General features: G+C 42.4%; 1 long non-coding RNA gene across 1 annotated transcript; it reads left to right on the forward strand.

Annotated features, from left to right (window-relative positions):
* The first annotated feature begins 209 nt into the window (after positions 1-209).
* On the forward strand, positions 210-6240 carry LOC310711021. Its single transcript, XR_014528337.1, has 2 exons — positions 210-1330; positions 1422-6240. It is a non-coding gene; the product is annotated as an uncharacterized lncRNA (long non-coding RNA).
* The last annotated feature ends 17022 nt before the right edge of the window (positions 6241-23262 follow it).

The following is a 23262-nucleotide window of genomic DNA, read 5'->3' on the forward strand; positions in this document are numbered from 1 at the left end:
GTTCCCAGAATTATTTGAGGATTGTTTAAAGTTGTATAATACTGTATTGATTTAAATATATAGGCCTTAATTTTATATTTAAATGTTATGGAATTGTAGTGACCCAAATGGCTTTACACATGCAAAGTGTGATAGAAATGTTTAACTAACTAACTAACTAACTAACTAACTAACCAACCAACCAACCAACCAACCAACCAACCAACCCTCAGTGGGTATTTCAGAAGCCATTTTGTGTCAAATAAATGGTTCCTTAACCCCTGCTGAAATGCCTTGGGAAACCCCACATAGGTTTCCCTCCCCTTCTTGATGATGACTCACAGGGGGAGAAGCCATCTCTGCTACATGAAGGGGGACAATACTTTGAGCCTCTAGCTATGGAAAGCACTACATCCAGTATGCCATCTTGAAGAATATGTGAAGTACATGCTGGTTTTATGGTGCCAAGGTAGAGTTGGGGCAAACAAAAATAGTAATGCTTGGGTTGCAAAGGAAAAAAAAAAGAAACTGAACACTCTCACCCCCCCCCAGTGTTTGCCATGAGTTGGTTTGGCCCACTGCTTCACCATCTCCAGCCCTCCTGTTTGGGGACTCAGATTGAAAAGGGCTTTGCAAGGGGGTGGTGGGTTGGGTAAGTCCTGGAGGTTTGCAAACTGGCTGGCGTGTACATGTTGCCATAGTCCAAGAGCTAGTGCCATTTCTTTTATTTCAGTCATATCAACCAGACTTCTCTTAACTTAGATAGCCTCAATGGCTTGGGGACAGGAGCTTAAGGTTGCTTTCCTTTCATTTTCCTTCCACTGAAAGCCTGCGTTCTTCCTTGGTCTGTCTGCACTCTTTAAAAGCAATTACGGTACATTTCAAAAGGGTTGCACCAATGTAATTCCAGCCTAATTTATGCCATCAAGGAAATATTTGTGTAGGAAATGCAGCATTCTTGACACTTTTTTCAATATTCACCACCCCAAAAGTTGTAATTTGGTTCATTATATTCATTAAAACAACAGGGCTTTTCTTCTGAGAAGATAAAAAATAGGATGGGAGTATTAATTTGAAATTGTTTTTCCTCAGCAATTGAGTGAGGCACATCACTCATCCACACAGAAGTGCACTTTGTCCCTTCTGTGCCGTGATTAAAATAAAGAAAACTTGTTGCTGCTGCTTAAAAGTTCATGTGGACAACCCTGAGGAGGGGGAGCCATGACAATACTTCCAAATGTGTACAAACTTCCCATTGGATATTTTTGTATTTGTTTATTTTATTTGAACAATTTATATATTGCTTAAAATTAAACAGGGCTCTGAAGTGAAACTAAACAAAACAAGTTTTGTGAAGGATCACATGTTTGGGAAAGTGATCTCTGGATATGGCACACACCTTCACGTCTTTTGTGTCACATCTCTGGAGCAAGTGGTGGCAGAAATAATGATAAAAACTTTTAAAATGGTTAGGCTTCAGCAATCCCTCGAGAGATTCCCTCCTTTTCTTCCATATATGGTAATTCCACAGCATACTCCCACATAATGGAGAAACCAGGGACTTCAGTTAGATCACCATTTTGTTTTGTTTAGGAATCATGCAGATTAAAGTTACCTGTTTCTTTTATGTTCAACTCTTTCTCCAGGGAGCATAAGGCGTCACAGATTGTTCTCTACCACCCAGTTTATCCTCGCAGCAGCCCTGTGAGGCACATTGTGGAAAAGGGCTGTAGCTCCTTGGTAGAGCATCCACTTTGCATGCAGAAGGTCCCAAGTTCAATGCCTGGCATCTCCCAAGTGGGGCCTTCCCTTTTCAAAACTGGAGACCCACTGCCTGTCACTATTGAGCTTTCTTCCTATATTGAGCTCACCTTCCTATAGTTCCTAGGTTAGGCTGAGAGATAGTGACTGTCAAACATAACCCTAAAGGCTGAGCAGATTCATTGTTCTTGGCACAACTGGAGAAATAAATGGAAACTTTTTAAGGCTGAGCAGGGATTTTAATAGTCTCCATCTGTAGATCAGCAATCTATCCACTAATCTAATGCACTAGTTCTCCGCTATCTCTCCTGAGCAGAAGCTGTTAACAGATATCTTAATGAGCACCTATGGCAACAATGCTGTGTTAACTGGTAACCCCAAAGTAATGCTTCTCGACGCTTCTATCTCACCAAAAGTGAGTTCTTCTCGCTGGTCTTCTGACATAGTGCAGTAGAACACAAAAGCTGCACATACCATCTCTAATCCTCCCATGGCCATTCTGTGACTGTAAGCATAAAGACTTTGCTTGAACGTTTCATTCACCCTAGGCATTAGGAACAGTGATCTTACTGATGGTCAGGGCTCCTCTGCATAAGAATTAATAAAGGAAATGGGGGGGCACAATCACCATGAAAACTTATTAAAAATATGCTTCTTGGTGTGTAATAACACAAACTACGGGCAATAATCTTTTAGGCAGTGAGCAATGAACCCACTGACACAACCAATTATTGCTGGTTTGCCATCAATGGTAACAGATGATAATTGGTGAAGAGGCAGGCATGCTTGTAGCATAGTTCTCAACACTGAATGCAACACTCATGTCTGACAGCATAGAATAAATTTATATTTTATGGAATTGTGGTGCCCCAAATGGCTTTACACATGGAGGGTGCAATAGAAATGTTTAAATAAATAAAACCCTCATTGGGTATTTCAGAAGCCATTTTGTGCTGCATGGTTCCAGCAGCAATGCTTAACTCCTGCTCGAATGCCTTGGGAAACCCCACACAAGTTTCTCCTTGATGATTTACCAGAGGCTTCTTGTAGCATAGTTCTCAACACTTATGTCGCATCGCAAATGAAACTGATCTGTAGAAAACACAACTTGAAAATAGAGACAATGCACATATTTTAGTAAACTAAGAAATCTTTAATAAAATTTTTTTTTTTTTTAAAAAAGAAAAAAGCCTGAAATATATCCTCATCTCTCGTTCTACCTTTCAGTAGTAGTAGTTTCAGGAGCCCTTCTTGGGAGATTTAAGGATGAGTTAATTAGTGATTCAGTCAAAAGCTGATTGCTAACGGCACTTCTTGCAATTTAGGGACTTTTTATGGGGGCTTTAGTACATTTAACAGTGGGTTGGTCAATGACATATAGACAGAGAAGGTCTGTGTCATATCTGCTGAGGCTGACATATGTCCTGTTACAACACTAAAGGAATATATTAGGTTCAGGGGTAGCATACAAATGAACCTGTTCTATCGTCATGATGGTCAGCCCCTAATCCTGACCAAGCTTCAGTTTTTGGTAGGGATCCCAGATTTCAGCTGATAGATCATGATTTTCTTCCCCTCTTTGCATGAGATCGGGTTTGGTATTAGGCATTTAAAACATGCCACAGAGTGCGTGCAGAGTAGACCACACAGATGGAAACACTGAAAAGATGCAAAAATAACATTGCATGGTTTAATAACAAAACTGCTAACATACATCTTACATAGTGTCTATAATCATCGCCCATTCCACCCACCATGGCAGACTAAGGTACATACTGCACATTATATATTATTCACAATTGCTGACACAGCTAATTACAGTGACTTATCAGCACCTGCTACACAGCTGTAAAAACTAGGTCAGGATATGCACCCTGGCTTTTAAAGTGGTACACATCCTGTGAAACAACAATGAACCCTAACATTTAAACAAACTATTCAACAGCTTCCTGGGGGAACTTGCACTCCAGTGCAGTCAGCAGTTTTGCCACTTGTTTCTTGTTCTAATCTGGCAGCTTGGTTGTTCCTCTTATGATGACCAGCCCAAAGGAAAAACCCCATCAATAATAGAACTTGATGCATTGACTTTGAGTGTTTTGGTGCTACTATAGAGTACCCGTAATGAGGCAAAAGGGGGCTACTTCAGCTGAAAACAACATAAAATTAAACCCCACTGGGTTTCTTTGTTCCCTTCAAAAATTACATCATGAATAAGAAACTGGGTATTGAAAACTACCATCTGGGAAAGGAAGAGGGTGCCTTAGCCCTGCATCAAAGGCATCTGTTTGCACAACAAACTTTTTAGTAAAATCAGGCCCCTTCAATGCTGGATTATAACGGGTTCATTAAGTGCTGAGTAGAGATATCAGAAAATACTGATGGAAATAAAAGAATGGAAAGCGCCAATTTTCATTTATTTGTCCCTTGCCCACAAGAAAAATCAATTTAGTGAATACTATTTGTATTTGCCACTGTTACTGTTTGCAGACTGAAAGCAACATGTAAATAATTATTTTTGCATTGAGTTTCCTTTATACTGAAATATATGAGGTAGAATAATATGCCAATTATGTTTACATAATTTGGTATTTAGTTATGTACGTTATGTAATTTTACCATGGTGGGTTGTGGGGCAAATAATGTAGTTTTTTTGGAAAGACAAAACTGCAGATAAATGGAAACACGTCTGTGGCTGAAGAATTCATGGGGGGGGGACTATCTCTTATAACCCTAATGCTGAGCCGAAGTACCCAGCCCAAAGATTTCCGTGGGTGGTTGTCGTCCCCCCCCCCAATAAATGCTTAAGTTCAGAAACAGTGCAATAAAACCAAAGGAACACAGAAACCGACATACATTCTATATAAACAAAGCAGGCATAAAACTAAACCGAGAAGCCTGTCCATAATGTGAATATCCACAGAAGGAATGCCGGTGACAAAGGGAGGGCATAAGTCTGTGTGACTGTGAAGCAGAGTTAGGAATTGCACAGCCTAATTTACAATACAATGAGCTAAAGGTAGCCTGGGTTCTCCAGGGCTGGAGTTGATATAGGAAAGAAAAAGGAACGTTTTCACAGAACCTGTCAGGATTCATGCCCCAAAGACTGGGGACATGCCTGCTCAGTTGATGGCAGAGTACCAGCTCCAAAGGGACGTGTTGCTCCAAAAAGGACTCGGGACACATGAATTTCATTAGTAAAAGTTTACTAAGGTAAAAATAAGCTTAACAATTCAATAACAGATCCCTGGAATAGCAATCTCTTAATAATCCACTTGCAGCAAAAATACATAACAGTAGAATAAAACTTACACTGAGCAAGTAAAAATCAGTCCAAAATGAGAGAGGAAAAGAAGAGGGAGAGAGGAAAAGAGTGAACCCCCATCAAACTGCAGTTGTAGACAGCCCTGGGGCAGTTTGGCCTTGAGGGAGAGATAACTCGCTTAAACTCATCCCAGCTGCATTTCTGCTCCCTTGAGAACCCTCCAAACACACTAGAATACTTCCGTTGGCTTCTGTAAGCTCAATGGCTTCTGTACCTCAGAAACTCCATTATACCTGACAGAACCTGCCCTTTGTTTCCCCTGTGGCCAATTTAGATTGCTAAGTAAGTTTGTCTGATAAAGCTTCTTGCCATAGGTAGGTTTTGAGAGAGGGCAAAAGTACCCTCTCTGGGAAAAAAGCAGGGGAGCATTTCTCGTGCTGTGTTCTATAGCATTGTCATTGTGTGCCCTGTGGCATGGGACCCAGTGCCGTCACACTACCCAAAACTGCTTCTGCTCTCTGAACAGCCTGGGCAAGTTCCTGAGGCAGAAGGCCCATGTCAGACAGAATGTCAGAATATGCCATATTGGTCCTAGACATACGTACTTGAGAGAAAACATGTCTGCCCCCATTGTGATCAAAGAAGGAAAGAAAATTGCACAGGACAATTCTTAGCATTTGCACCCCTCCCTCAAAACCTGTTCAGGTGGCACTTGCACCTCCAGAAACCTATCAAAATGGCAGGATTCCTGAGAAACACTTATTTACCCCTCTAGCATTGGCAAGTACAATCAAGGGGTGGGGGGGAGTTGTTGCTCTTGTACAATTTGGACTATTGGAGTTTGATAGCTGGGAGTTTTGGTACAAGCGTGTACATTTCTTTTCATATGCTGTTTTTATTTATTGCATTTGTTAATTGCTTCATACCAAACAACAACCTCAAAGCAACTTAATAAAGAATTGTTATAGGCAGGATAAACTTAGAAATTAATAAATGCTAGGATTTTGGTTATTTGTGGTATGAAGGGAGAATGCAAGCTGCAAAGGAATTCCTGTGCTGGCTTATGCAAACCAGCCTGGCTGGCTGGGGGAAGATCAGATAAGGTGTTTGAAGGGCCATAGAAGAATCCTTTGACCTGGGGAGTCAGATGTCACAAAGGTTGCTGAGGTAACTGTGTTTGGAGGGACAGGAAAGGGGAGCTCTGACACAGGGGCTTCTGGGCAGAAGGAAGAAAGAAAGAGAAGGAAAGGTTGTCAGCAATGCTTTGGGCCATGCTTTAAGATCTGGACTCCCCCCACGCGAACTAAAGGTGTAAATAGGTGAATAAACCATATTTTTCAACGTTAAAATAGTATAGAACTCCGGCACAAATGGCGTATATAGTGAAAGGGTTTAGTCCCAAATGCTGGCATTGTGGGTCAGGAAAAAAGGACTATATTCACACATGTGGTGGGAATGTAATCTGGTTAAGGAATATTGGCCAAAGATTATAAAGGTAATTTCTGGATTATTTCAAATAAACATAGAAGTTAATAGGGATTTGTTATTTTCGGGAATACTGGGAAATAACAAAGTAAAGAGTTATGATTCTAGCTGGAATGGCAGTTATTGCTTTTGGATGGAAAGAAAAGGCCAAATGGAATATGGAAAAATGGAATGATTATGTTTTTGAATACATACAATCAGAAATATTTGCACGGATAGTGGCAGAGGATAGATGGGAAAATAAATGCCAAAGAATCACAAATGGGCATTTTACAGGAACTGGATAGAAAGAAGGGAAGCCAACCCTAACATACAAGCTTGAATGAACAGACTGTGTATATGGATAAAAATATAAAGAAGGAAGGCCTGACCCGGGGCGGGGAGGGCTGGAGGGGAAAATAAGTAAACTGGATGGTATTTTGAAATGATTTTGTTATGTAAGCCTTTTTTTCAGAAACCAATATATTAATGTTATGTAGTTAGGCATTGTTGTATGAATGAATTTTGTTCTGTATTTGTTTTATAGAATATATATAATAATGTTACGTTACTAAGCAAATTTAATAAAATGGGGGGGGGGGGCATATTTTTCAACGGCTGTAAATATTCCCTCCTGCGCAGATTTTCCACAGTTTATGCTGTTATCCAATCCCAATCCCAGGAACAACAAAACCTTCCATTCCTGGTCTGCACCCCATTCTGGCATTTAGAGAGTTGTAACAATCCGATGGAATTTAGCCTGTATTGTACCATCAGCCTGAGATGCCTAACTCCTTGGCCTACCTAGCATCAAGTCCCACTGGCAGTATGCCAAGTCCAAAATTAAACAATCCGTTGGGTTGATCCATGTAAGCAAAGTCCCAAAAGTCAGGAAACACAGTCCAGGGTCAATCTCAAAACACAGTCCCGTAGCAGTCATAGAGCATCCAAGCCCAAGGACCACCAATACAGGCAGTTGAGTAGACCCAGCACCACAACTCTTCTTCCCTTGTATACCTTGCATGTTGTTTGCAGCATCTGGGCTTCACGAGGCAGGTGACCCTCACCTATTCTGAGCCAACTCCAGCTGAGGAATCGCAGGGAGAGGGAGTGGGTCAAGAAAACGTCTACAGGAGAGGAAGCCGGAGGGTGGGGTTAGTCGGCCTCAAAAGCAGGCATGTCCATGAGGCTCTGGAGAACAATCCCTCCAGTTGCATCAGGTGCCCTTGCAGGCCCTCACCTCTGCCACTTCTTCTGTGTCCTCCAGGTGAATGACCACATTCACCACTTCTGCAATGTCTTCCTCCGGCAAACTGGGATGCCACCGCTCCCCAGCCCTGCCGGGTGTCGAATTGCTGCTGCCTGAACCAGGGCTTTGTTCTGAAAGGGGGGAAAGAGGAACCATGACCACAAATTGTCCTTCTCACTTCCAAAGGTGAAAATGTTAAATTCCTGCAGTTCCTTGGAAGAAACCTTGCCATTTCAATTGATTTCTAAAGACGATGCCCTGAAGCACCCAGGAGATTCTTTTTCTGCCCATTTTCTGAATGAAATCAAGGAATGTGGTGGCTATGTCTTGGCTCGGCAAGTTCAGCCGCTCATAGCAGCTGCTGAGGATCCTAGGGTCTATGTTGGGCACTGCACCCTGGAAAATCTGACATGGCAGCCACCTACACACACTGGTCAGTGACCGATGTCAGTTGACTCAGCCACCTGCTGCCGTACGGAGCTGAGCAGTAGCCTGTTGTAACGGCCACTACATAATACATATGGAGGTAGTTTGGGGTTGGATGAGTGTGCAGATGCAGGAGCAAACTGGCACACTGGGAACTCCAGTGGCAGCAGAGACAGTAGCAGTACCAGGCAGGGCCCCAGATTGGCAGTTGGTGGGGCGATGCAGGTGGAGCGTCGTTGCTCACCTGCCTTCCAGATATTGGGTGTTGCTGCTGGTTGCTGAGGGTGAGGCGTGGGGAAGCAAGGCACAGTGCAGGCAAAGCAGAGGAGCCCCACTTGTGCTGCCCCGTCAGTGGCCCCATGCTGAGAGCTCCCTAAAGGTCTTGGGAGACCCTCTTTCTTCTGTTACTGGGAGGGCATTTTCCTCTGGGAAAGACACAGAAGAAGGACTCCACAGCCCACATTCGGCAGATACGGAACATGGGGCTCTTTGCTCTACCCATTTGTCTGCACTCTGCCTTCAGCACCTGTTCCCCTTGTGGGTGGGAACGTTTGTATAATTTAGCAGAGTTTAGATGATCCCCTGTGAGGTTATGCAATGACAAGAGGGTTGCTAACTCATTTGAGTCCTATCAATAATTATACCTTCCTGGTTGATAATCCCTTTCTGTCCCTCTTAAAGAAAACACACATGAATCTGAATCATATTAACATAAACTACTTTACTATCAGATTAATTTGGGTTTACAGGGTTGTTCCTGAAGGTAGGCTTAGGTTACATGACAGATAAACTATATACTAGATAGTAGTGAGTCATGAGAAGACTGCATCTGAGCAGTTACCAGTTAACACTCCTACCAGTTAACCATAACACTCCTATCAGCAACCGACTGGCGATCACACAGGGTCCCCGGACGTTTCATTGTCTATTGATCCTTGTGCCACCACTTGTATTTCTCGCTGCCACCACCCAGGCCCTACCTGGTACAATACTGAGTCCAGTCAGGGTTAAATTGGAACATAAACTTTAGTTTATTTATTGCAGTTTAAGAAGTGTGTGATTTCATAAACGGTATCAGTCAATTACAATCATGGGGTGCCTACCCAGACCTATAACTTCCACTACCTGCTCTCACTCACTAAACCAGCTCTCAGATATTTACGTGTCTTCCTAGCTCCTAACTATTCCTGACTCAGCTTATTTTGCTACACTAACTCAACCTACCCACAAACTATCCCAATTCACTCCCACTCCACCCAACGAACTCTACTCTTTTTTTCCTCCAAAATGTTACTGATTTTCCAAAATTTATAAACAAATAAACATAAATCCTAACTGTAACTATTCCACTCTTAATAACATTGTTAAGTGACTTCCTCGAATCCCCCTGGCTGAGTTTCAATGTATATCATTAGTAGATAGGTAGCCGTGTTGGTCTGCCATAGTCAAAATAAAAAAATTCCTTCCAATAGCACCTTAAAGACCAACTAAGTTAGTTCTTGGTATGAGCTTTCGTGTGCATGCACACTTCTTCAGATACGCTGAAACAGAAGTTGCCAGATCCTTCTATATAGTGAGAAGGTGGGGAGGGGTGTTACTCAGAAGGGTGGTGGGAATGGGAGATAGGCAGATAGCTGGGAGAGCCTGTTGACGACTCTTAACGACTGTAATAGGTCTTACAGGAAAAGGCAAGGGGTGAGAAGGTGAGAAATGGTATAGTCATGTATAGTGAGATAAGAATCCAATGTCTTTGTTCAACCCAGGTTTTTCCATTGTTTTGAGTTTGGTAATGAGTTGTAATTCAGCAGCTTCTCTTTCCAGTCTGTTTCTGAAATTCCTTTGTAGTAAAACAGCTACTTTGAGATCTTGTATAGAATGTCCTGGGAGATTGAAGTGTTCTCCTACTGGTTTCTCTGTTTTGTGATTCTTGATGTCAGATTTATGTCCGTTTATTCTTTGGCGTAAGGTTTGGCCTGTTTGTCCAATATAGAGAGCTGAAGGACACTGTTGGCATTTGATGGCATACACAATGTTAGACGATGAGCAATTAAATAGTCCCGAGATGGTATGTGTGATGTTGTTGGGGCCAGTAATGGTGTTGTCCGGGTGTATGTGGCAGCAAAGTTGGCATCTGGGTTTATTGCAGGCTCTGGTGCCAGTGTCTGTGTTAAGTCTGGTTGTGGTATTATTGTGGGTTAGGAGTTGTTTAAGATTGGGTGGCTGTCTGTAGGCAATGAAAGGTCTTCCTCCCAGAGCTTGAGAAAGAGAACTGTCATTGTCCAGGAGAGGTTGTAGATCTCTGATGATGCGTTGTACTGTTTTAACTTGGGAGCTGTATGTGATGACTAGAGGTGTTCTGTTATTTTCTTTTTTGGGTCTGTCTTGCAGCAAGTTCTCTCTGGGTATCAGTCTGGCTCTGTTGATCTGTTGTCTAACTTCATCTGCTGGGTATTTTAGTTCTGAGAAGGTTTGCTGTAGATCTCTTAGGTGAGAGTCTCTGTCTGTAGAGTTGGAACAGATGCGGCTGTAACGTAGTGCCTGGCTGTATACAATGGACTGTTTGGTATGTTTGGGATGGTAGCTGGAGGCATGTAGATATGTTTGTCGGTCAGTTGGTTTGCGGTATAAGGTGGTGTCTATGCGCCCATCCTGTATTTTTATAGTGGTGTCCAAAAAATGTATTTCTTGCATAGATTGATTCATTGTAAGGTTGATTGTGGGGTGAAAATCATTAAATTTCTGGTGAAAGGTGTCCAGGGTCTGTTGACCATGTGTCCAGATGATAAAAATATCGTCAATGTATCGCAGGTACAAGAGAGGTTTGAGTGGGTAGGAGTTCAGGAAACGTTGTTCTAAATCTGCCATGAAGATGTTGGCATACTGTGGGGCCATGCGGGTGCCCATTGCTGTGCCGCTGATCTGAAGGAACAGGTCATCACCGAATTTGAAGTTGTTGTGGGTAAGGACAAATTGGCAGAGTTTGGTGGCAAGGTCCGCTGTGGTTTTATCTGAAATGGTGTTCCTTATAGCTTGTAAACCATCGTTGTGTGGGATGTTGGTATATAGAGATTCCACATCCATAGTAGCTAGTATGGTACTGTTGGGAAGATTATTTAAAGATTGTATTTTCCTCAGAAAATCTGTGGTGTAGATTTTCTGAGGAAAATACAATCTTTAAATAATCTTCCCAACAGTACCATACTAGCTACTATGGATGTGGAATCTCTATATACCAACATCCCACACAACGATGGTTTACAAGCTATAAGGAACACCATTTCAGATAAAACCACAGCGGACCTTGCCACCAAACTCTGCCAATTTGTCCTTACCCACAACAACTTCAAATTCGGTGATGACCTGTTCCTTCAGATCAGCGGCACAGCAATGGGCACCCGCATGGCCCCACAGTATGCCAACATCTTCATGGCAGATTTAGAACAACGTTTCCTGAACTCCTACCCACTCAAACCTCTCTTGTACCTGCGATACATTGACGATATTTTTATCATCTGGACACATGGTCAACAGACCCTGGACACCTTTCACCAGAAATTTAATGATTTTCACCCCACAATCAACCTTACAATGAATCAATCTATGCAAGAAATACATTTTTTGGACACCACTATAAAAATACAGGATGGGCGCATAGACACCACCTTATACCGCAAACCAACTGACCGACAAACATATCTACATGCCTCCAGCTACCATCCCAAACATACCAAACAGTCCATTGTATACAGCCAGGCACTACGTTACAGCCGCATCTGTTCCAACTCTACAGACAGAGACTCTCACCTAAGAGATCTACAGCAAACCTTCTCAGAACTAAAATACCCAGCAGATGAAGTTAGACAACAGATCAACAGAGCCAGACTGATACCCAGAGAGAACTTGCTGCAAGACAGACCCAAAAAAGAAAATAACAGAACACCTCTAGTCATCACATACAGCTCCCAAGTTAAAACAGTACAACGCATCATCAGAGATCTACAACCTCTCCTGGACAATGACAGTTCTCTTTCTCAAGCTCTGGGAGGAAGACCTTTCATTGCCTACAGACAGCCACCCAATCTTAAACAACTCCTAACCCACAATAATACCACAACCAGACTTAACACAGACACTGGCACCAGAGCCTGCAATAAACCCAGATGCCAACTTTGCTGCCACATACACCCGGACAACACCATTACTGGCCCCAACAACATCACACATACCATCTCGGGACTATTTAATTGCTCATCGTCTAACATTGTGTATGCCATCAAATGCCAACAGTGTCCTTCAGCTCTCTATATTGGACAAACAGGCCAAACCTTACGCCAAAGAATAAACGGACATAAATCTGACATCAAGAATCACAAAACAGAGAAACCAGTAGGAGAACACTTCAATCTCCCAGGACATTCTATACAAGATCTCAAAGTAGCTGTTTTACTACAAAGGAATTTCAGAAACAGACTGGAAAGAGAAGCTGCTGAATTACAACTCATTACCAAACTCAAAACAATGGAAAAACCTGGGTTGAACAAAGACATTGGATTCTTATCTCACTATACATGACTATACCATTTCTCACCTTCTCACCCCTTGCCTTTTCCTGTAAGACCTATTACAGTCGTTAAGAGTCGTCAACAGGCTCTCCCAGCTATCTGCCTATCTCCCATTCCCACCACCCTTCTGAGTAACACCCCTCCCCACCTTCTCACTATATAGAAGGATCTGGCAACTTCTGTTTCAGTGTATCTGAAGAAGTGTGCATGCACACGAAAGCTCATACCAAGAACTAACTTAGTTGGTCTTTAAGGTGCTATTGGAAGGAATGTATATCATTGTAACAGTTTTCCAAAACAATTAACATCTTTTCATTTTAAATTTAAACATATATAACGTCACATATTTAAATCCTAAGCCTATCTGGTATTTGCAAGTATTTCTATTTAAATTATCTTAGCATATCTAACTAAATAGTCTTTGAATTTCATCCATTCCTCCTGGTCGCGGACTCTTCCGGTCAGGTCAGCTAGCTCCGAAAAGTCCATCATCTTCATCTGTTATTCCTCCACTGTTGGCACTTCTTGTGTTTTCAAATTCTTGGCTAACAAAATTCTACGTGAAGTTGTGGCATACAAAAACAATCTAACAGCTTTTTTGGGCAATTCCAAACCTGTTACTCCAAGAAGAAAGGCCTCTGGTTTCTGAATAAATGTATATTCAACATTTTTTTCAATTCATTATAAATGTTCTCCCAGAAGTCTTTCACCTTGGGGCAGGTCCACCACATATGATAAAAGGTACCTTCTTTTTCTTTACATTTCCAACATAGATTATAACTATTGTGATATATATATATATATATATATATATATATATATATATATATATTTGCTAATTTTACAGGAGTTAAGTACCATCTATAAATCATTTTCATAATATTTTCCTTTAACACCGTACATGCAGTAAACTTGACCCCTTTCCTCCACAACCTTTCCCAGTCTTCAAACATTATGTTACGTCCCACATCTCTTGCCCAATCTATCGTCACAGATTTAACTTGTTCGTCCTTTGTATGCCATTCCAACAATAGATTATACATTTTAGACAAATTTTTAACTTTAGAATCTAGCAACTCCGTTTCCAACTTTGTTTTTTCCAATGCAAAACCATTTTTCTCGTCTAGTTTATACAGTTCACTGATCTGGTGGTAGGGTAACCAATTTATTTTATCTTTAATTTGATCAAATGGTTTTAATTTAAATCTCTATCTTCCAATAATAGATCTGAATATCTCAACCAATTAGTTTCCATATTTAACTTTTTCTGGGCCTTTGCCTCCATTGGTGAAAGCCATCTGGGTGTTTTCCTTTCTAAGAGATCTTTATATTTTATCCAAACGTTATATAAAGATTTTCTAATTACATGATTTTAAAAACCATTATGGGCCTTTATCTTGTCATTCCAAGTTCAACTGGGTGCTTTTGCAGAAACCTGTCTTTCTCTCCAACAGTCTTAATTCTTTGCTTTCTTCAAAGTTGAAGGAGAGACCCTCCGGAAATCCCCCCACAAACTCTACTCTTTGCCCCTCTCAGAGCTGGTTTTATAGTCCCTCTGACTCCACCCCCTGGGGTCCTGATTGGGTAACCTGTTTAACTATTTCACCTCCAGCACTCTCATATGTTAACGTCACATACCTCCCCCCTTAAGAAGTTTCGATTCAGGAGAGTTAACTGATCAAACAATTTTGTCTTTTTTTGTTTTTTCACTATTTCCCCCTACATATATATATACACATACATAAACAAGTAAATTGTTGATTGTCGCTGTTCAACCTTCACTGGGCTTTTCTTCAGATGGTATCTTCCAGTGGCCACTCTAGGGTGAAGAGTGATCCAAACCTTTCCTGTTTGTGCAGTCCTGTCATGTGTGTGTTTACTCAGAAGTATGTCCCATTGACTTCAGTTGGGGTTGCTCCTGGATGCGGGGCACCCAGCACGAGGGGGGGGGGGCAGCCGCAGTGGCATCCTCCGCCTTCATTTAAGGTCTTGTTTGTGGCAATTACTTCATAGAGCCAAGAGAGTCTATCAAATCTGATGTTGAAGATACAACAAATAATTGACAGATCCCAGAGCAATATCGAGAATCTATTATTATGGAGTGGCAAATGAGAAAATCCTCTCTCCCCTTCTTAGTTCTCTCTGGAGTTAATTCTGCTACTTTGGGACAATTTTGCGAAAGAAAGAGGCAGTCTTGTCAGTTCATGTGGCCTTATGCCCGGTAAGGAGAACAACAAAATTGCTGCCTCACAGAGGCCATTGTGGCCTTCACCTGATCTTCTCCTACAAGGAGGTGATAACTTTGCTAAAGGTGATCAGTGCTGATGTAACTGCCCTGCAAGCCTTGGTTCATTAACTTCAGCAGTGAATGGACTCCTTAAGAGTCCCCTATTTCAGGATTGAGATGAAGAGACCGCATCCCTCCTCAGGTCCCTGCAAGCTGAGAATGCTTCTCTGTAAGACAAGCTGTGGGATCAGGAAATGAGATATTGTGGAAACAACTTGGACGTTGTTGGGGTTTATGATAGGGCCAAACAAGGGAACCCCATGCTGTTTGTGGCAGCTCTATTATGATAATTGTTCTCCCTTCCAGAGGACTGCTCTGGATACTGGATGTGCTCACTAGAGCCCACTTCCCATTATGAGAAGTGGTGGCTCTGATCTGTAAGCAGCCCGTCTATAATTTATTGACGCCCACAGAAAAAGATACAGCCACTAAAACTTTCTGCAGGAATACAATGGTGCATCTTTGGGGAGTTTCCAAATCTGCAATACTTACAGGGAGGAAACGTGTCATGCTCCCTATACCCCTTTTTGCCAATTTCCCTCACTTTTCCGGAACAGAGGCACTGGCCTTAGAAAGGATGGGGCGCGGTATTTAGAATGATTTGGCCCAGACCCAGAAAAGAGGAACTGAGTGAGAAGCAAGAGAAAGTTGCATGCAAGCAGCTTTTTATGTTGGAAGGCGTTAGTGATTGCGGGTCCTTGCTGTTGGTGGATGCATGTACGCTTTTTGGGGACCCCATAGCGGCGTAGCTAGCCCCATGTTAAGTGCTCCACCCTTGGTGTGGCACCCCACGACACCTCTGGGACCTCAGGCCTAGGTCAGAAACTATGGAGTGTCAAAGGTGTCAACAGATTATTACAGAACACCTTTCCACAAAGAAGCAGGAATCAGTTGTAGGTCCTGTCATTCTCCTTTTCAGCTGCCTGTTATAAAACAAAACCCCGGTGGAAGTGCTGACAGTAAAAAAGTTGAATATGGAGGGGAGGAGGGCAACCTATGAAGAAATCTTAATGAGAACAGAGGAAGGATGGAAACTGAAACCCTATAATTGTATAGAGAATGCATTTACGGGATGGTTACAATATCAAGTGATTGATAAAGGGGGTAAGAAAGTGGGATTCAGTGAAAAGAAGTCAAGATATCAAATCAAAATAGTAGAGGGCAGGTCAAAACTTATCGAAAATGTATGGTTTTTTTTATTGGAATGGAACACAAAAGATGAATTGACAAAAGAGGTAATGATAAAATGGGCAATTGATTTTGGGTATAATATTGAATATGACACTTGGGCAAAACTGTGGAACGAGGGCTTGAAATTCACAGCGTGTACTACCCTAAAAGAAAACATAATGCAAAGGCTGTACCGCTGGTATATTATACCTGTCAAGCTAGCAAAAATGTACAGAGTGAGCACTAAAGCATGCTGAAAATGTAAAATGAAACCTGGAGAGTTTTTTCACATGTGGTGGAAAAAAAATGGATATGATTTATAACGAATTGAAAAAATTATTTAAATATACCTTCCCAAAAAAACCAGAAGCTTTTTTGCTGGGGTTGATAGGCGGTGAATTAAGAAAAGCAGACCACAGACTATTTATGTAGTCTATTTATGTACAATTGCCGCCAGAATCTTAGTAGCCCCAAAATGAAAAACTCAGGAAATACCAACACTAATGGAGTGGCTGACCAAAATGGTTGAATATATAGAATTAGCAAAACTGACCCACAGGATCCGTAACCAAGAGGAAACAAAGTTCAAAAAGGAATGGAGTAAATTTGTAAAATATATAGGTAATAACTGTAGAAGTTTAAAGACTGTAGCAGGATTAAAATAAATCTTCTCATGTGGATAGAATGCAACTAAGAACCTGTGAAAGAAAATTTAATATGAAAGCCTGTTGAAGGGAAGGAGAGAAGTCTGTGTGCGATAGAGCGTGTAGAAAATAAGTAGACATATGATTGTTGAACTTTAGAGTATTTATTTTGTTTGTATATGTTATAGAAAACTCAATAAAAAAGTATTTAATAAATAAATAAAACCCATTTCTCATGGAAAGGGTCTTTTTTGCTGGGCTCTGTGACGTTTGTACGGAGCCGCCGGTCGTCTCACAGACTATTGACCCATACTCAGTAATCCACTGCCACCAACCTGGTCCTCCCTGGTAAATCACTTGGTCTCAGTCAGGTTCTTAAGTTCATAATGAAGGTTGTGGTTTATTGCAAACACAAATAAACTTTAAATACATTTGAAAAGCTGTTACCCTTTTCCCTCTTAGTCTTATTTTATTCTGTCTCTAACTCTTCTACCTCCCCTCACACAAGAACCAACTGCACTGTCTATTTCCATCTATCTGCCAACTGCTTTCCCAACTGCCTTTTCCCAACCAACCAACCATTAACTCTTTCTCTCCCCCTGTACAGACATTTTCAAAAGAATGGGCAAGCATCCCTCCCCCCTTAAAGAAGTTTGATCAGGAGGGATAACTGAACAGAGTTACACTCCTGATCAAACTGCATTAGACAATTAAAGCAAATAAACATATTTATACTTGGGTTATACATTTAACTTCTTCCTATATTCTCTAGTACAACAATTGCCTATTGGTAAAACATGTGGGAATGTTTAGGGATGCGGGGGAGGATATATTGTCTAAGATGTCCTATCCCAACCTGTCTTTACAAGTTCAACAAAATCAGCAGAGTTAACATTCCCCTTTTCTTAAACACACGAACAGCAGATAGCTTTCTCAGACTCATTAGAGTCTCTGTAAATATTTCCTGGTATTTCCCCCATTTAATCCCTCCTAAAATAAGATGCTACACAGTCTTCTGTAAAGTATGAAACATTTACTCACAAGTAATCATCTGTTCACACAAAGGTACCCAGAAGGGAGACTTAAAAGGTTAGAACATAGTTTAAATGTGGTGACTATCTCCTTATGGGAGAAAGCCCCCCTTTTCTTCTCTTGGCCTGGAGCCAAGGGTGCATCTTAGTAGTGCTGTTGTTAAGATGGCATCAAGAGGGGCAAGATGGTTGCCAGCCTGTGATTCTGGTTCTTTCTACTTCAAGAGAGACCACGCCCATCTCAAGTTACACATAGAAAGTTTCTTCTTAGTCCTGGAAAGCAGGAAGTTCCAGCTGGAGGACCAAGAAAACTTTCATTTCTACTCTAGCAATGTTGTGTTTGGCTGCACCTGATTCTTACATCCCACAAAACATTCAATTATACAGAGGTTTTGGTACATTCTAGGCAACTCGGTTATCTACAGGGAAAAATAGTAACTGTCTATGGTTAACCTTCATTATTGGATCTTCTTGATAAAGCATCGGCCACAACGTTCAGGGACCCTTTCACGTTTCTTATGGTGAAATTGAAGTTCAGCAGCAACAGGGCCCACCTCATCAGTTTGCTATTAGTGCTCATCGTCCTTAACCAAAGCAAGGTCGAATGATCAGTGCACAGTATACATTTCTGGCCCCAGATGTATGGCTTCAACTTCTGTAGGGACCAGACGATAGCAAAACATTCCTTTTCTATCGTGGAAAGTTGTTTCTCTCTGGGTAGCAATTTCTTGCTGACATTTGTTGAATTAATTGGAGGATCTCACTGTTGGGGGGGGAGGGTAGAACAGATTCTTGGTTTGGCAAGTGCAGATTTGGAAGGTTTGCGTTGAACAACCTGATTAGATTGCCCCCTCCATCCTTTCTTTTGGGAGTCACTTACTAGATCGGATTCCAGAAGCAGAGCTATCCCTCACAGGCTGAGCTGTTGATGCAATCCAGGCAAAAATACCAGGCAAAAACGCATATAACTGGAGGCAAGACACTAAGCACAGCCATCTGACCACCTGAGATCCTTGTCTATCCTGCAGTGGGGTTTGGATAGGAGACGCCCCGGGTAGACCCTAATGACGGCGACACTTTGGCATTGGATTTGTCTTGCTGTGAATGTTGACTCCATCTAATAAAGTTATTTCTGAAAAATAAAGAAATGAAATTGGTGAAATGAAATAAAGAAAAAAATAAAGAAATGAAATTGGTGGCTGGGCAGCTGAGTGATCTCAAGAGATCAACCTGCAGAATCCAGGGGTCCTACACAAAAGATGCGGTCTTTTCAAAGATCTCAAACCTCAAAAGATTTGCTCTTACCACAGACCCCTCACCATTCTTTGGCATTGTGAAGAGCTCCATGAGCAATATGCAACCCTCCCAAGGGAAGTTTTTATTGTTCAGGACTTAATGACATTAGCTTTCATTATGAGTTCAGTGGCTGGAGCATTGATGTCATTTGCCCTGTCTTCAAACCTGTAAAACAAAAATATTTTTTCTTAATCTTTTTTAGTTTTGGAGCTTCCCTGAACTTACCTGCAGGGATACTTCTCCTATTTTCTGTTATATGCAGTATGCATGCTGTCTTGAAAAAATGGGGAAATCCACTTTCCAGTAACTTCAGAATTGCCTAAGATTCCCAGCGAGCAGCATATTGGACCTTCTATTTATATAGGGTATACCTCTGCGGATTTCCGGCTGCTGAGTGCATCATTTCTTGCTATGGAGAGATTTTGCTTCAAGGCCCCAGAAACATGTTGATTAGAAACTGGAGTGGTTCATACCCCAGGAAGTGCGGTAAAAAGCGAGAGTCAAACTACTCGTACAAAATGTCGTTCTCTGCTGGATCCAGTCATTTGAGAGGAATCCTGAGCAGTGGAGATGGATGAAAGCACATGACTGTAATCTCTTAGATGTTTTGGGAGATCAAATAGAAAGATAGCCATATAGAAGAGAATCTACCTACCAAACTAATTGAGTGTGTGACAAATTCACAATTGTCTGTAAAGAAGTAGTCTAGAAAATCCTCTCACCCACAAATATAATATAGGAATTAAAGGAGAGTTAAAGTAGCTACTGCTATTTTTAAATGACTCTTTACAATTGGCTGTAAAAAAATTCAAACATTTGGAGGATTTGTCTTGTTGTGAATGTTGACTCCATCTAATAAAGTTATTTATAAAAAATAAATAAATGAAATTGGTGGCTGGGCAGCTGAGTGATCTCAACAGATCAACTTGCAGAATCCAGGGGTCCTACACAAAAGATGCGGTCTTTTGAAAGATCTCAAACCTCTAAAGATTTGCTCTTACCACAGACCCCTCACCATTCTCTAGAACTGACCACATGGGCAGGAGCGGAATAAGACTTAACAGCCTCCTGACCAAGTGCCCGATGCATAACATGGATGGTTCTTGAAGGAACGGAATCACCATCTCACCACTAGAGATCCTTCTCTTATCCCGCAGTGGGGCTTTGGAGAGGAAGGGCCCCAGGTAGACAATGGCAGGCATGCTGAGATCTTGACCATTCTCTTGACAGTGACCTCAGTTATCATGCCGGATTTTTGTTGTTGTTGTGCCTGCCGCTTCCCCCCCAGCTGTAGGGCATCTGAGGCCCCACTGAGCACCCTGTCCCTAGGGGCACTTCACCCTGCCCCATGGCACGTCACCCAAGGGGCCCAAGAGGTTTCCTCCGCCACTGTCTCCAAGGTCTTCCACAGAGCTCTCCCAAGAGCACCTTTGGGCAAAGGATGTGCTCGGCTCAGAAGCTATGGCCTCAGGGTGGGAAGCTTTACTTTAGCACAGTTAAAACAATCCTCTTTCTGGTCTTTTTCGTTGGGCCCTTTCTTTGTCTTCTTCGTTGAATTAATTTTACTGTTGAGGGAACCATTCAGATCCCCAAATCCAGAGGTATTGGAGGATCTCCCTCCCAGTCACAGCCTGACTCCCTCCCTCGGCAATCTTCGCGGAGCTCTGGCCCACAGGTTGCCAGTGGCCTGAATTAATTAATTTTATAATGAATGATTTTAGAGTGTTGTTTATGCTATACTTTCATACTGTTTTATTGTTGTTAGCCGCCCTGAACCCGGCTTCGGCTGGGGAGGGCGGGATATAAATAAAATTTATTATTATTAATTATTATTATTATTATTATTATTATTATTATTATTATTATTATCTCACTGTCTTGTGGGGAGGAGGGTAGAACAGATTCTTGGTTTGGGAAACACAGGTTTGGAAGGTTTGCGCTGAACAACCTGATTAGATTGCCCCCTCCATCCTTTCCTCTGGGAGTCACTTACTAGATCGGATTCCAGAAGCAGAGCTATCCCACGCAGGCTGAGCTGTTGATGCAATCCAGGCAAAAATACCAGTCAAAAACACACATAACTGGAGGCAAGAAACTAAGCTCAGCCATCACACCACCAGAGATTCTTCTCTATCCCGCAGTGGGGTTTGGATAGGAGACGCCCCGGGTAGACAATTGGAGACATACTGAGGAGATCTTTGCCATTCTCTTTACAGTGATCTCAGTTATCATGTCTGATTTCTGTTTTCGTTAATTCCTCTTTCTCCTGGTGTGGTTCAGATTGATATGGTCCATGTAATCAACACCAATCTGTTGGTCATAAACAATTTCACATCCTAAAGGCAGTTCATCACCAACACAGCCAGGAAATGTCAGTAGCTTTGTAATCCTGTCCCGGGGGTTGATCCACAACGTCTGCCAGGTGTTGTGGTTGATGTAGAAGATGCACCTGTCGTAGTCCCTCGCTTCCTTCCAGCCAGCGGGCAAAGGCAGCTCTGAGCTCATGCAGCCCAACGACGCCTCCCGCCGCCGGCTGCCCCATGGGTGCCCGACCCATCCCTTGCCCCTTAGCGGCCGGAGCCTGTTGCGGTGGCTGTTGTTGCTGGCGGCGATGGCACCTTCCGCTCAGCCACAGCATCTCTGGTGGTGAGAAGGCCATCCTTAGTTTCTTGCTTCCAGTTATGTGCATTTTTGACTGCTATTTTCATCTGGATTGTGAACTGGAGAGTGGCGTGTAGAAAACGTCAAGGGAATCAGCTCTGGAAATGTCTGGATTGGAATCTGGACTGTCAGTTTTTGGAAAGACCCAAATGACGGCACCTCTTTTAGCATTGTGAAGAGCTCCATGAGCAATATCTACCTACCAAACTAATTGCAAAATCTACCTACCAAACTAATTGAACGCGTGACAAAGTCACAATTGTCTGTAAAGAAGTAGTCTAGAAAATCTTCTCACCCACAAATAGAATATAGGAATTAGAGGAGGGTTAAAGTAGCTACTGCTATTTTTAAATGACTCATTTTACAATTTGCTGTGGAAAAAATTCAAACATTTGGAGGATTTGTCTTGCTGTGAATGTTGACTCCATCTAATGTTATTTCTAAAAAATAAATAAATGAAATCGGTGGCTGGGCAGCTGAGGGATCTCAGCAAATCAACCTGCAGAATCCAGGGGTCCTACACAAAAGAGAGGGTCTTTTCAAAGATCTCAAAATCTCAAAAAGATCTCTAAAGATTTGCTCTTACCACAGACCCCTCACCATTCTCTAGAACTGACCACGGTTTGCTCATGGGCAGGAGCGGAATAAGACTTAATAGCCTCCTGACCAAGCGCCAGAACCTCCCCTTGGGCTGATCTGCCAAGGCCCGATGCACAACGTGGATGGTGCTTGAAGGAACGGAATCACAATCTTACTACCAGGGATCCTTCTTTATCCCGCAGTGGGGCTTTGGAGAGGAAGGGCCCCAGGTAGACAATGGCAGGCATACTGAGGAGATCTTTACCATTCAGATGCAACCATTCAGATCCCCAAATCCAGAGGTATTGGAGATCCTTACTGTCTTGTGGGGGGGAGGGTAGAACAGATTCTTGGTTTGGGAAGTGCAGATTTGGAAGGTTTGCGTTGAACAACTGATTTAATTGCCCCCTCCATCCTTTCCTCTGGGAGTCACTTACTAGATCGGATTCCAGAAGCAGAGCTGTCCCTCACAGGCTGAGCTGTTGATGCAATCCAGGCAAAACTACCAGTCCAAAACACACATAACTGGAGGCAGGAAACTAAGCACAGCCATCTCACCACCAGAGATCCTTCTCTTATCCCGCAGTGAGGCTTTGGAGAGGATAGGCCCCAGGTAGACAATTGCAGGCATACTGAGGAGATCTTGACCATTCTCTTTACAGTGACCTCAGTTATCATGCCGGATTTCTGTTGTTGTTCTGCCTGCTGCCTCCCCCCCAGCTGTAGGGCGGCTGAGGTCCCACTGCGCATGTTGAATAGTGGGTAGACATGGCAGACGACACAGCGATTTCTCCATGACCCAGCGATTTCTCCAAAGCAGCTCTTTATTTTGTAAGCTGGAACAGAACTTAACAGCTCAGCTGGCCTGCTTTTATAGGCAGCCGGCTGTCA

The sequence above is a fragment of the Podarcis liolepis genome (assembly GCF_965112155.1).
Source record: "Podarcis liolepis genome assembly, chromosome: 7".
NCBI classification, from domain to species: Eukaryota; Metazoa; Chordata; class Lepidosauria; order Squamata; family Lacertidae; genus Podarcis; species Podarcis liolepis.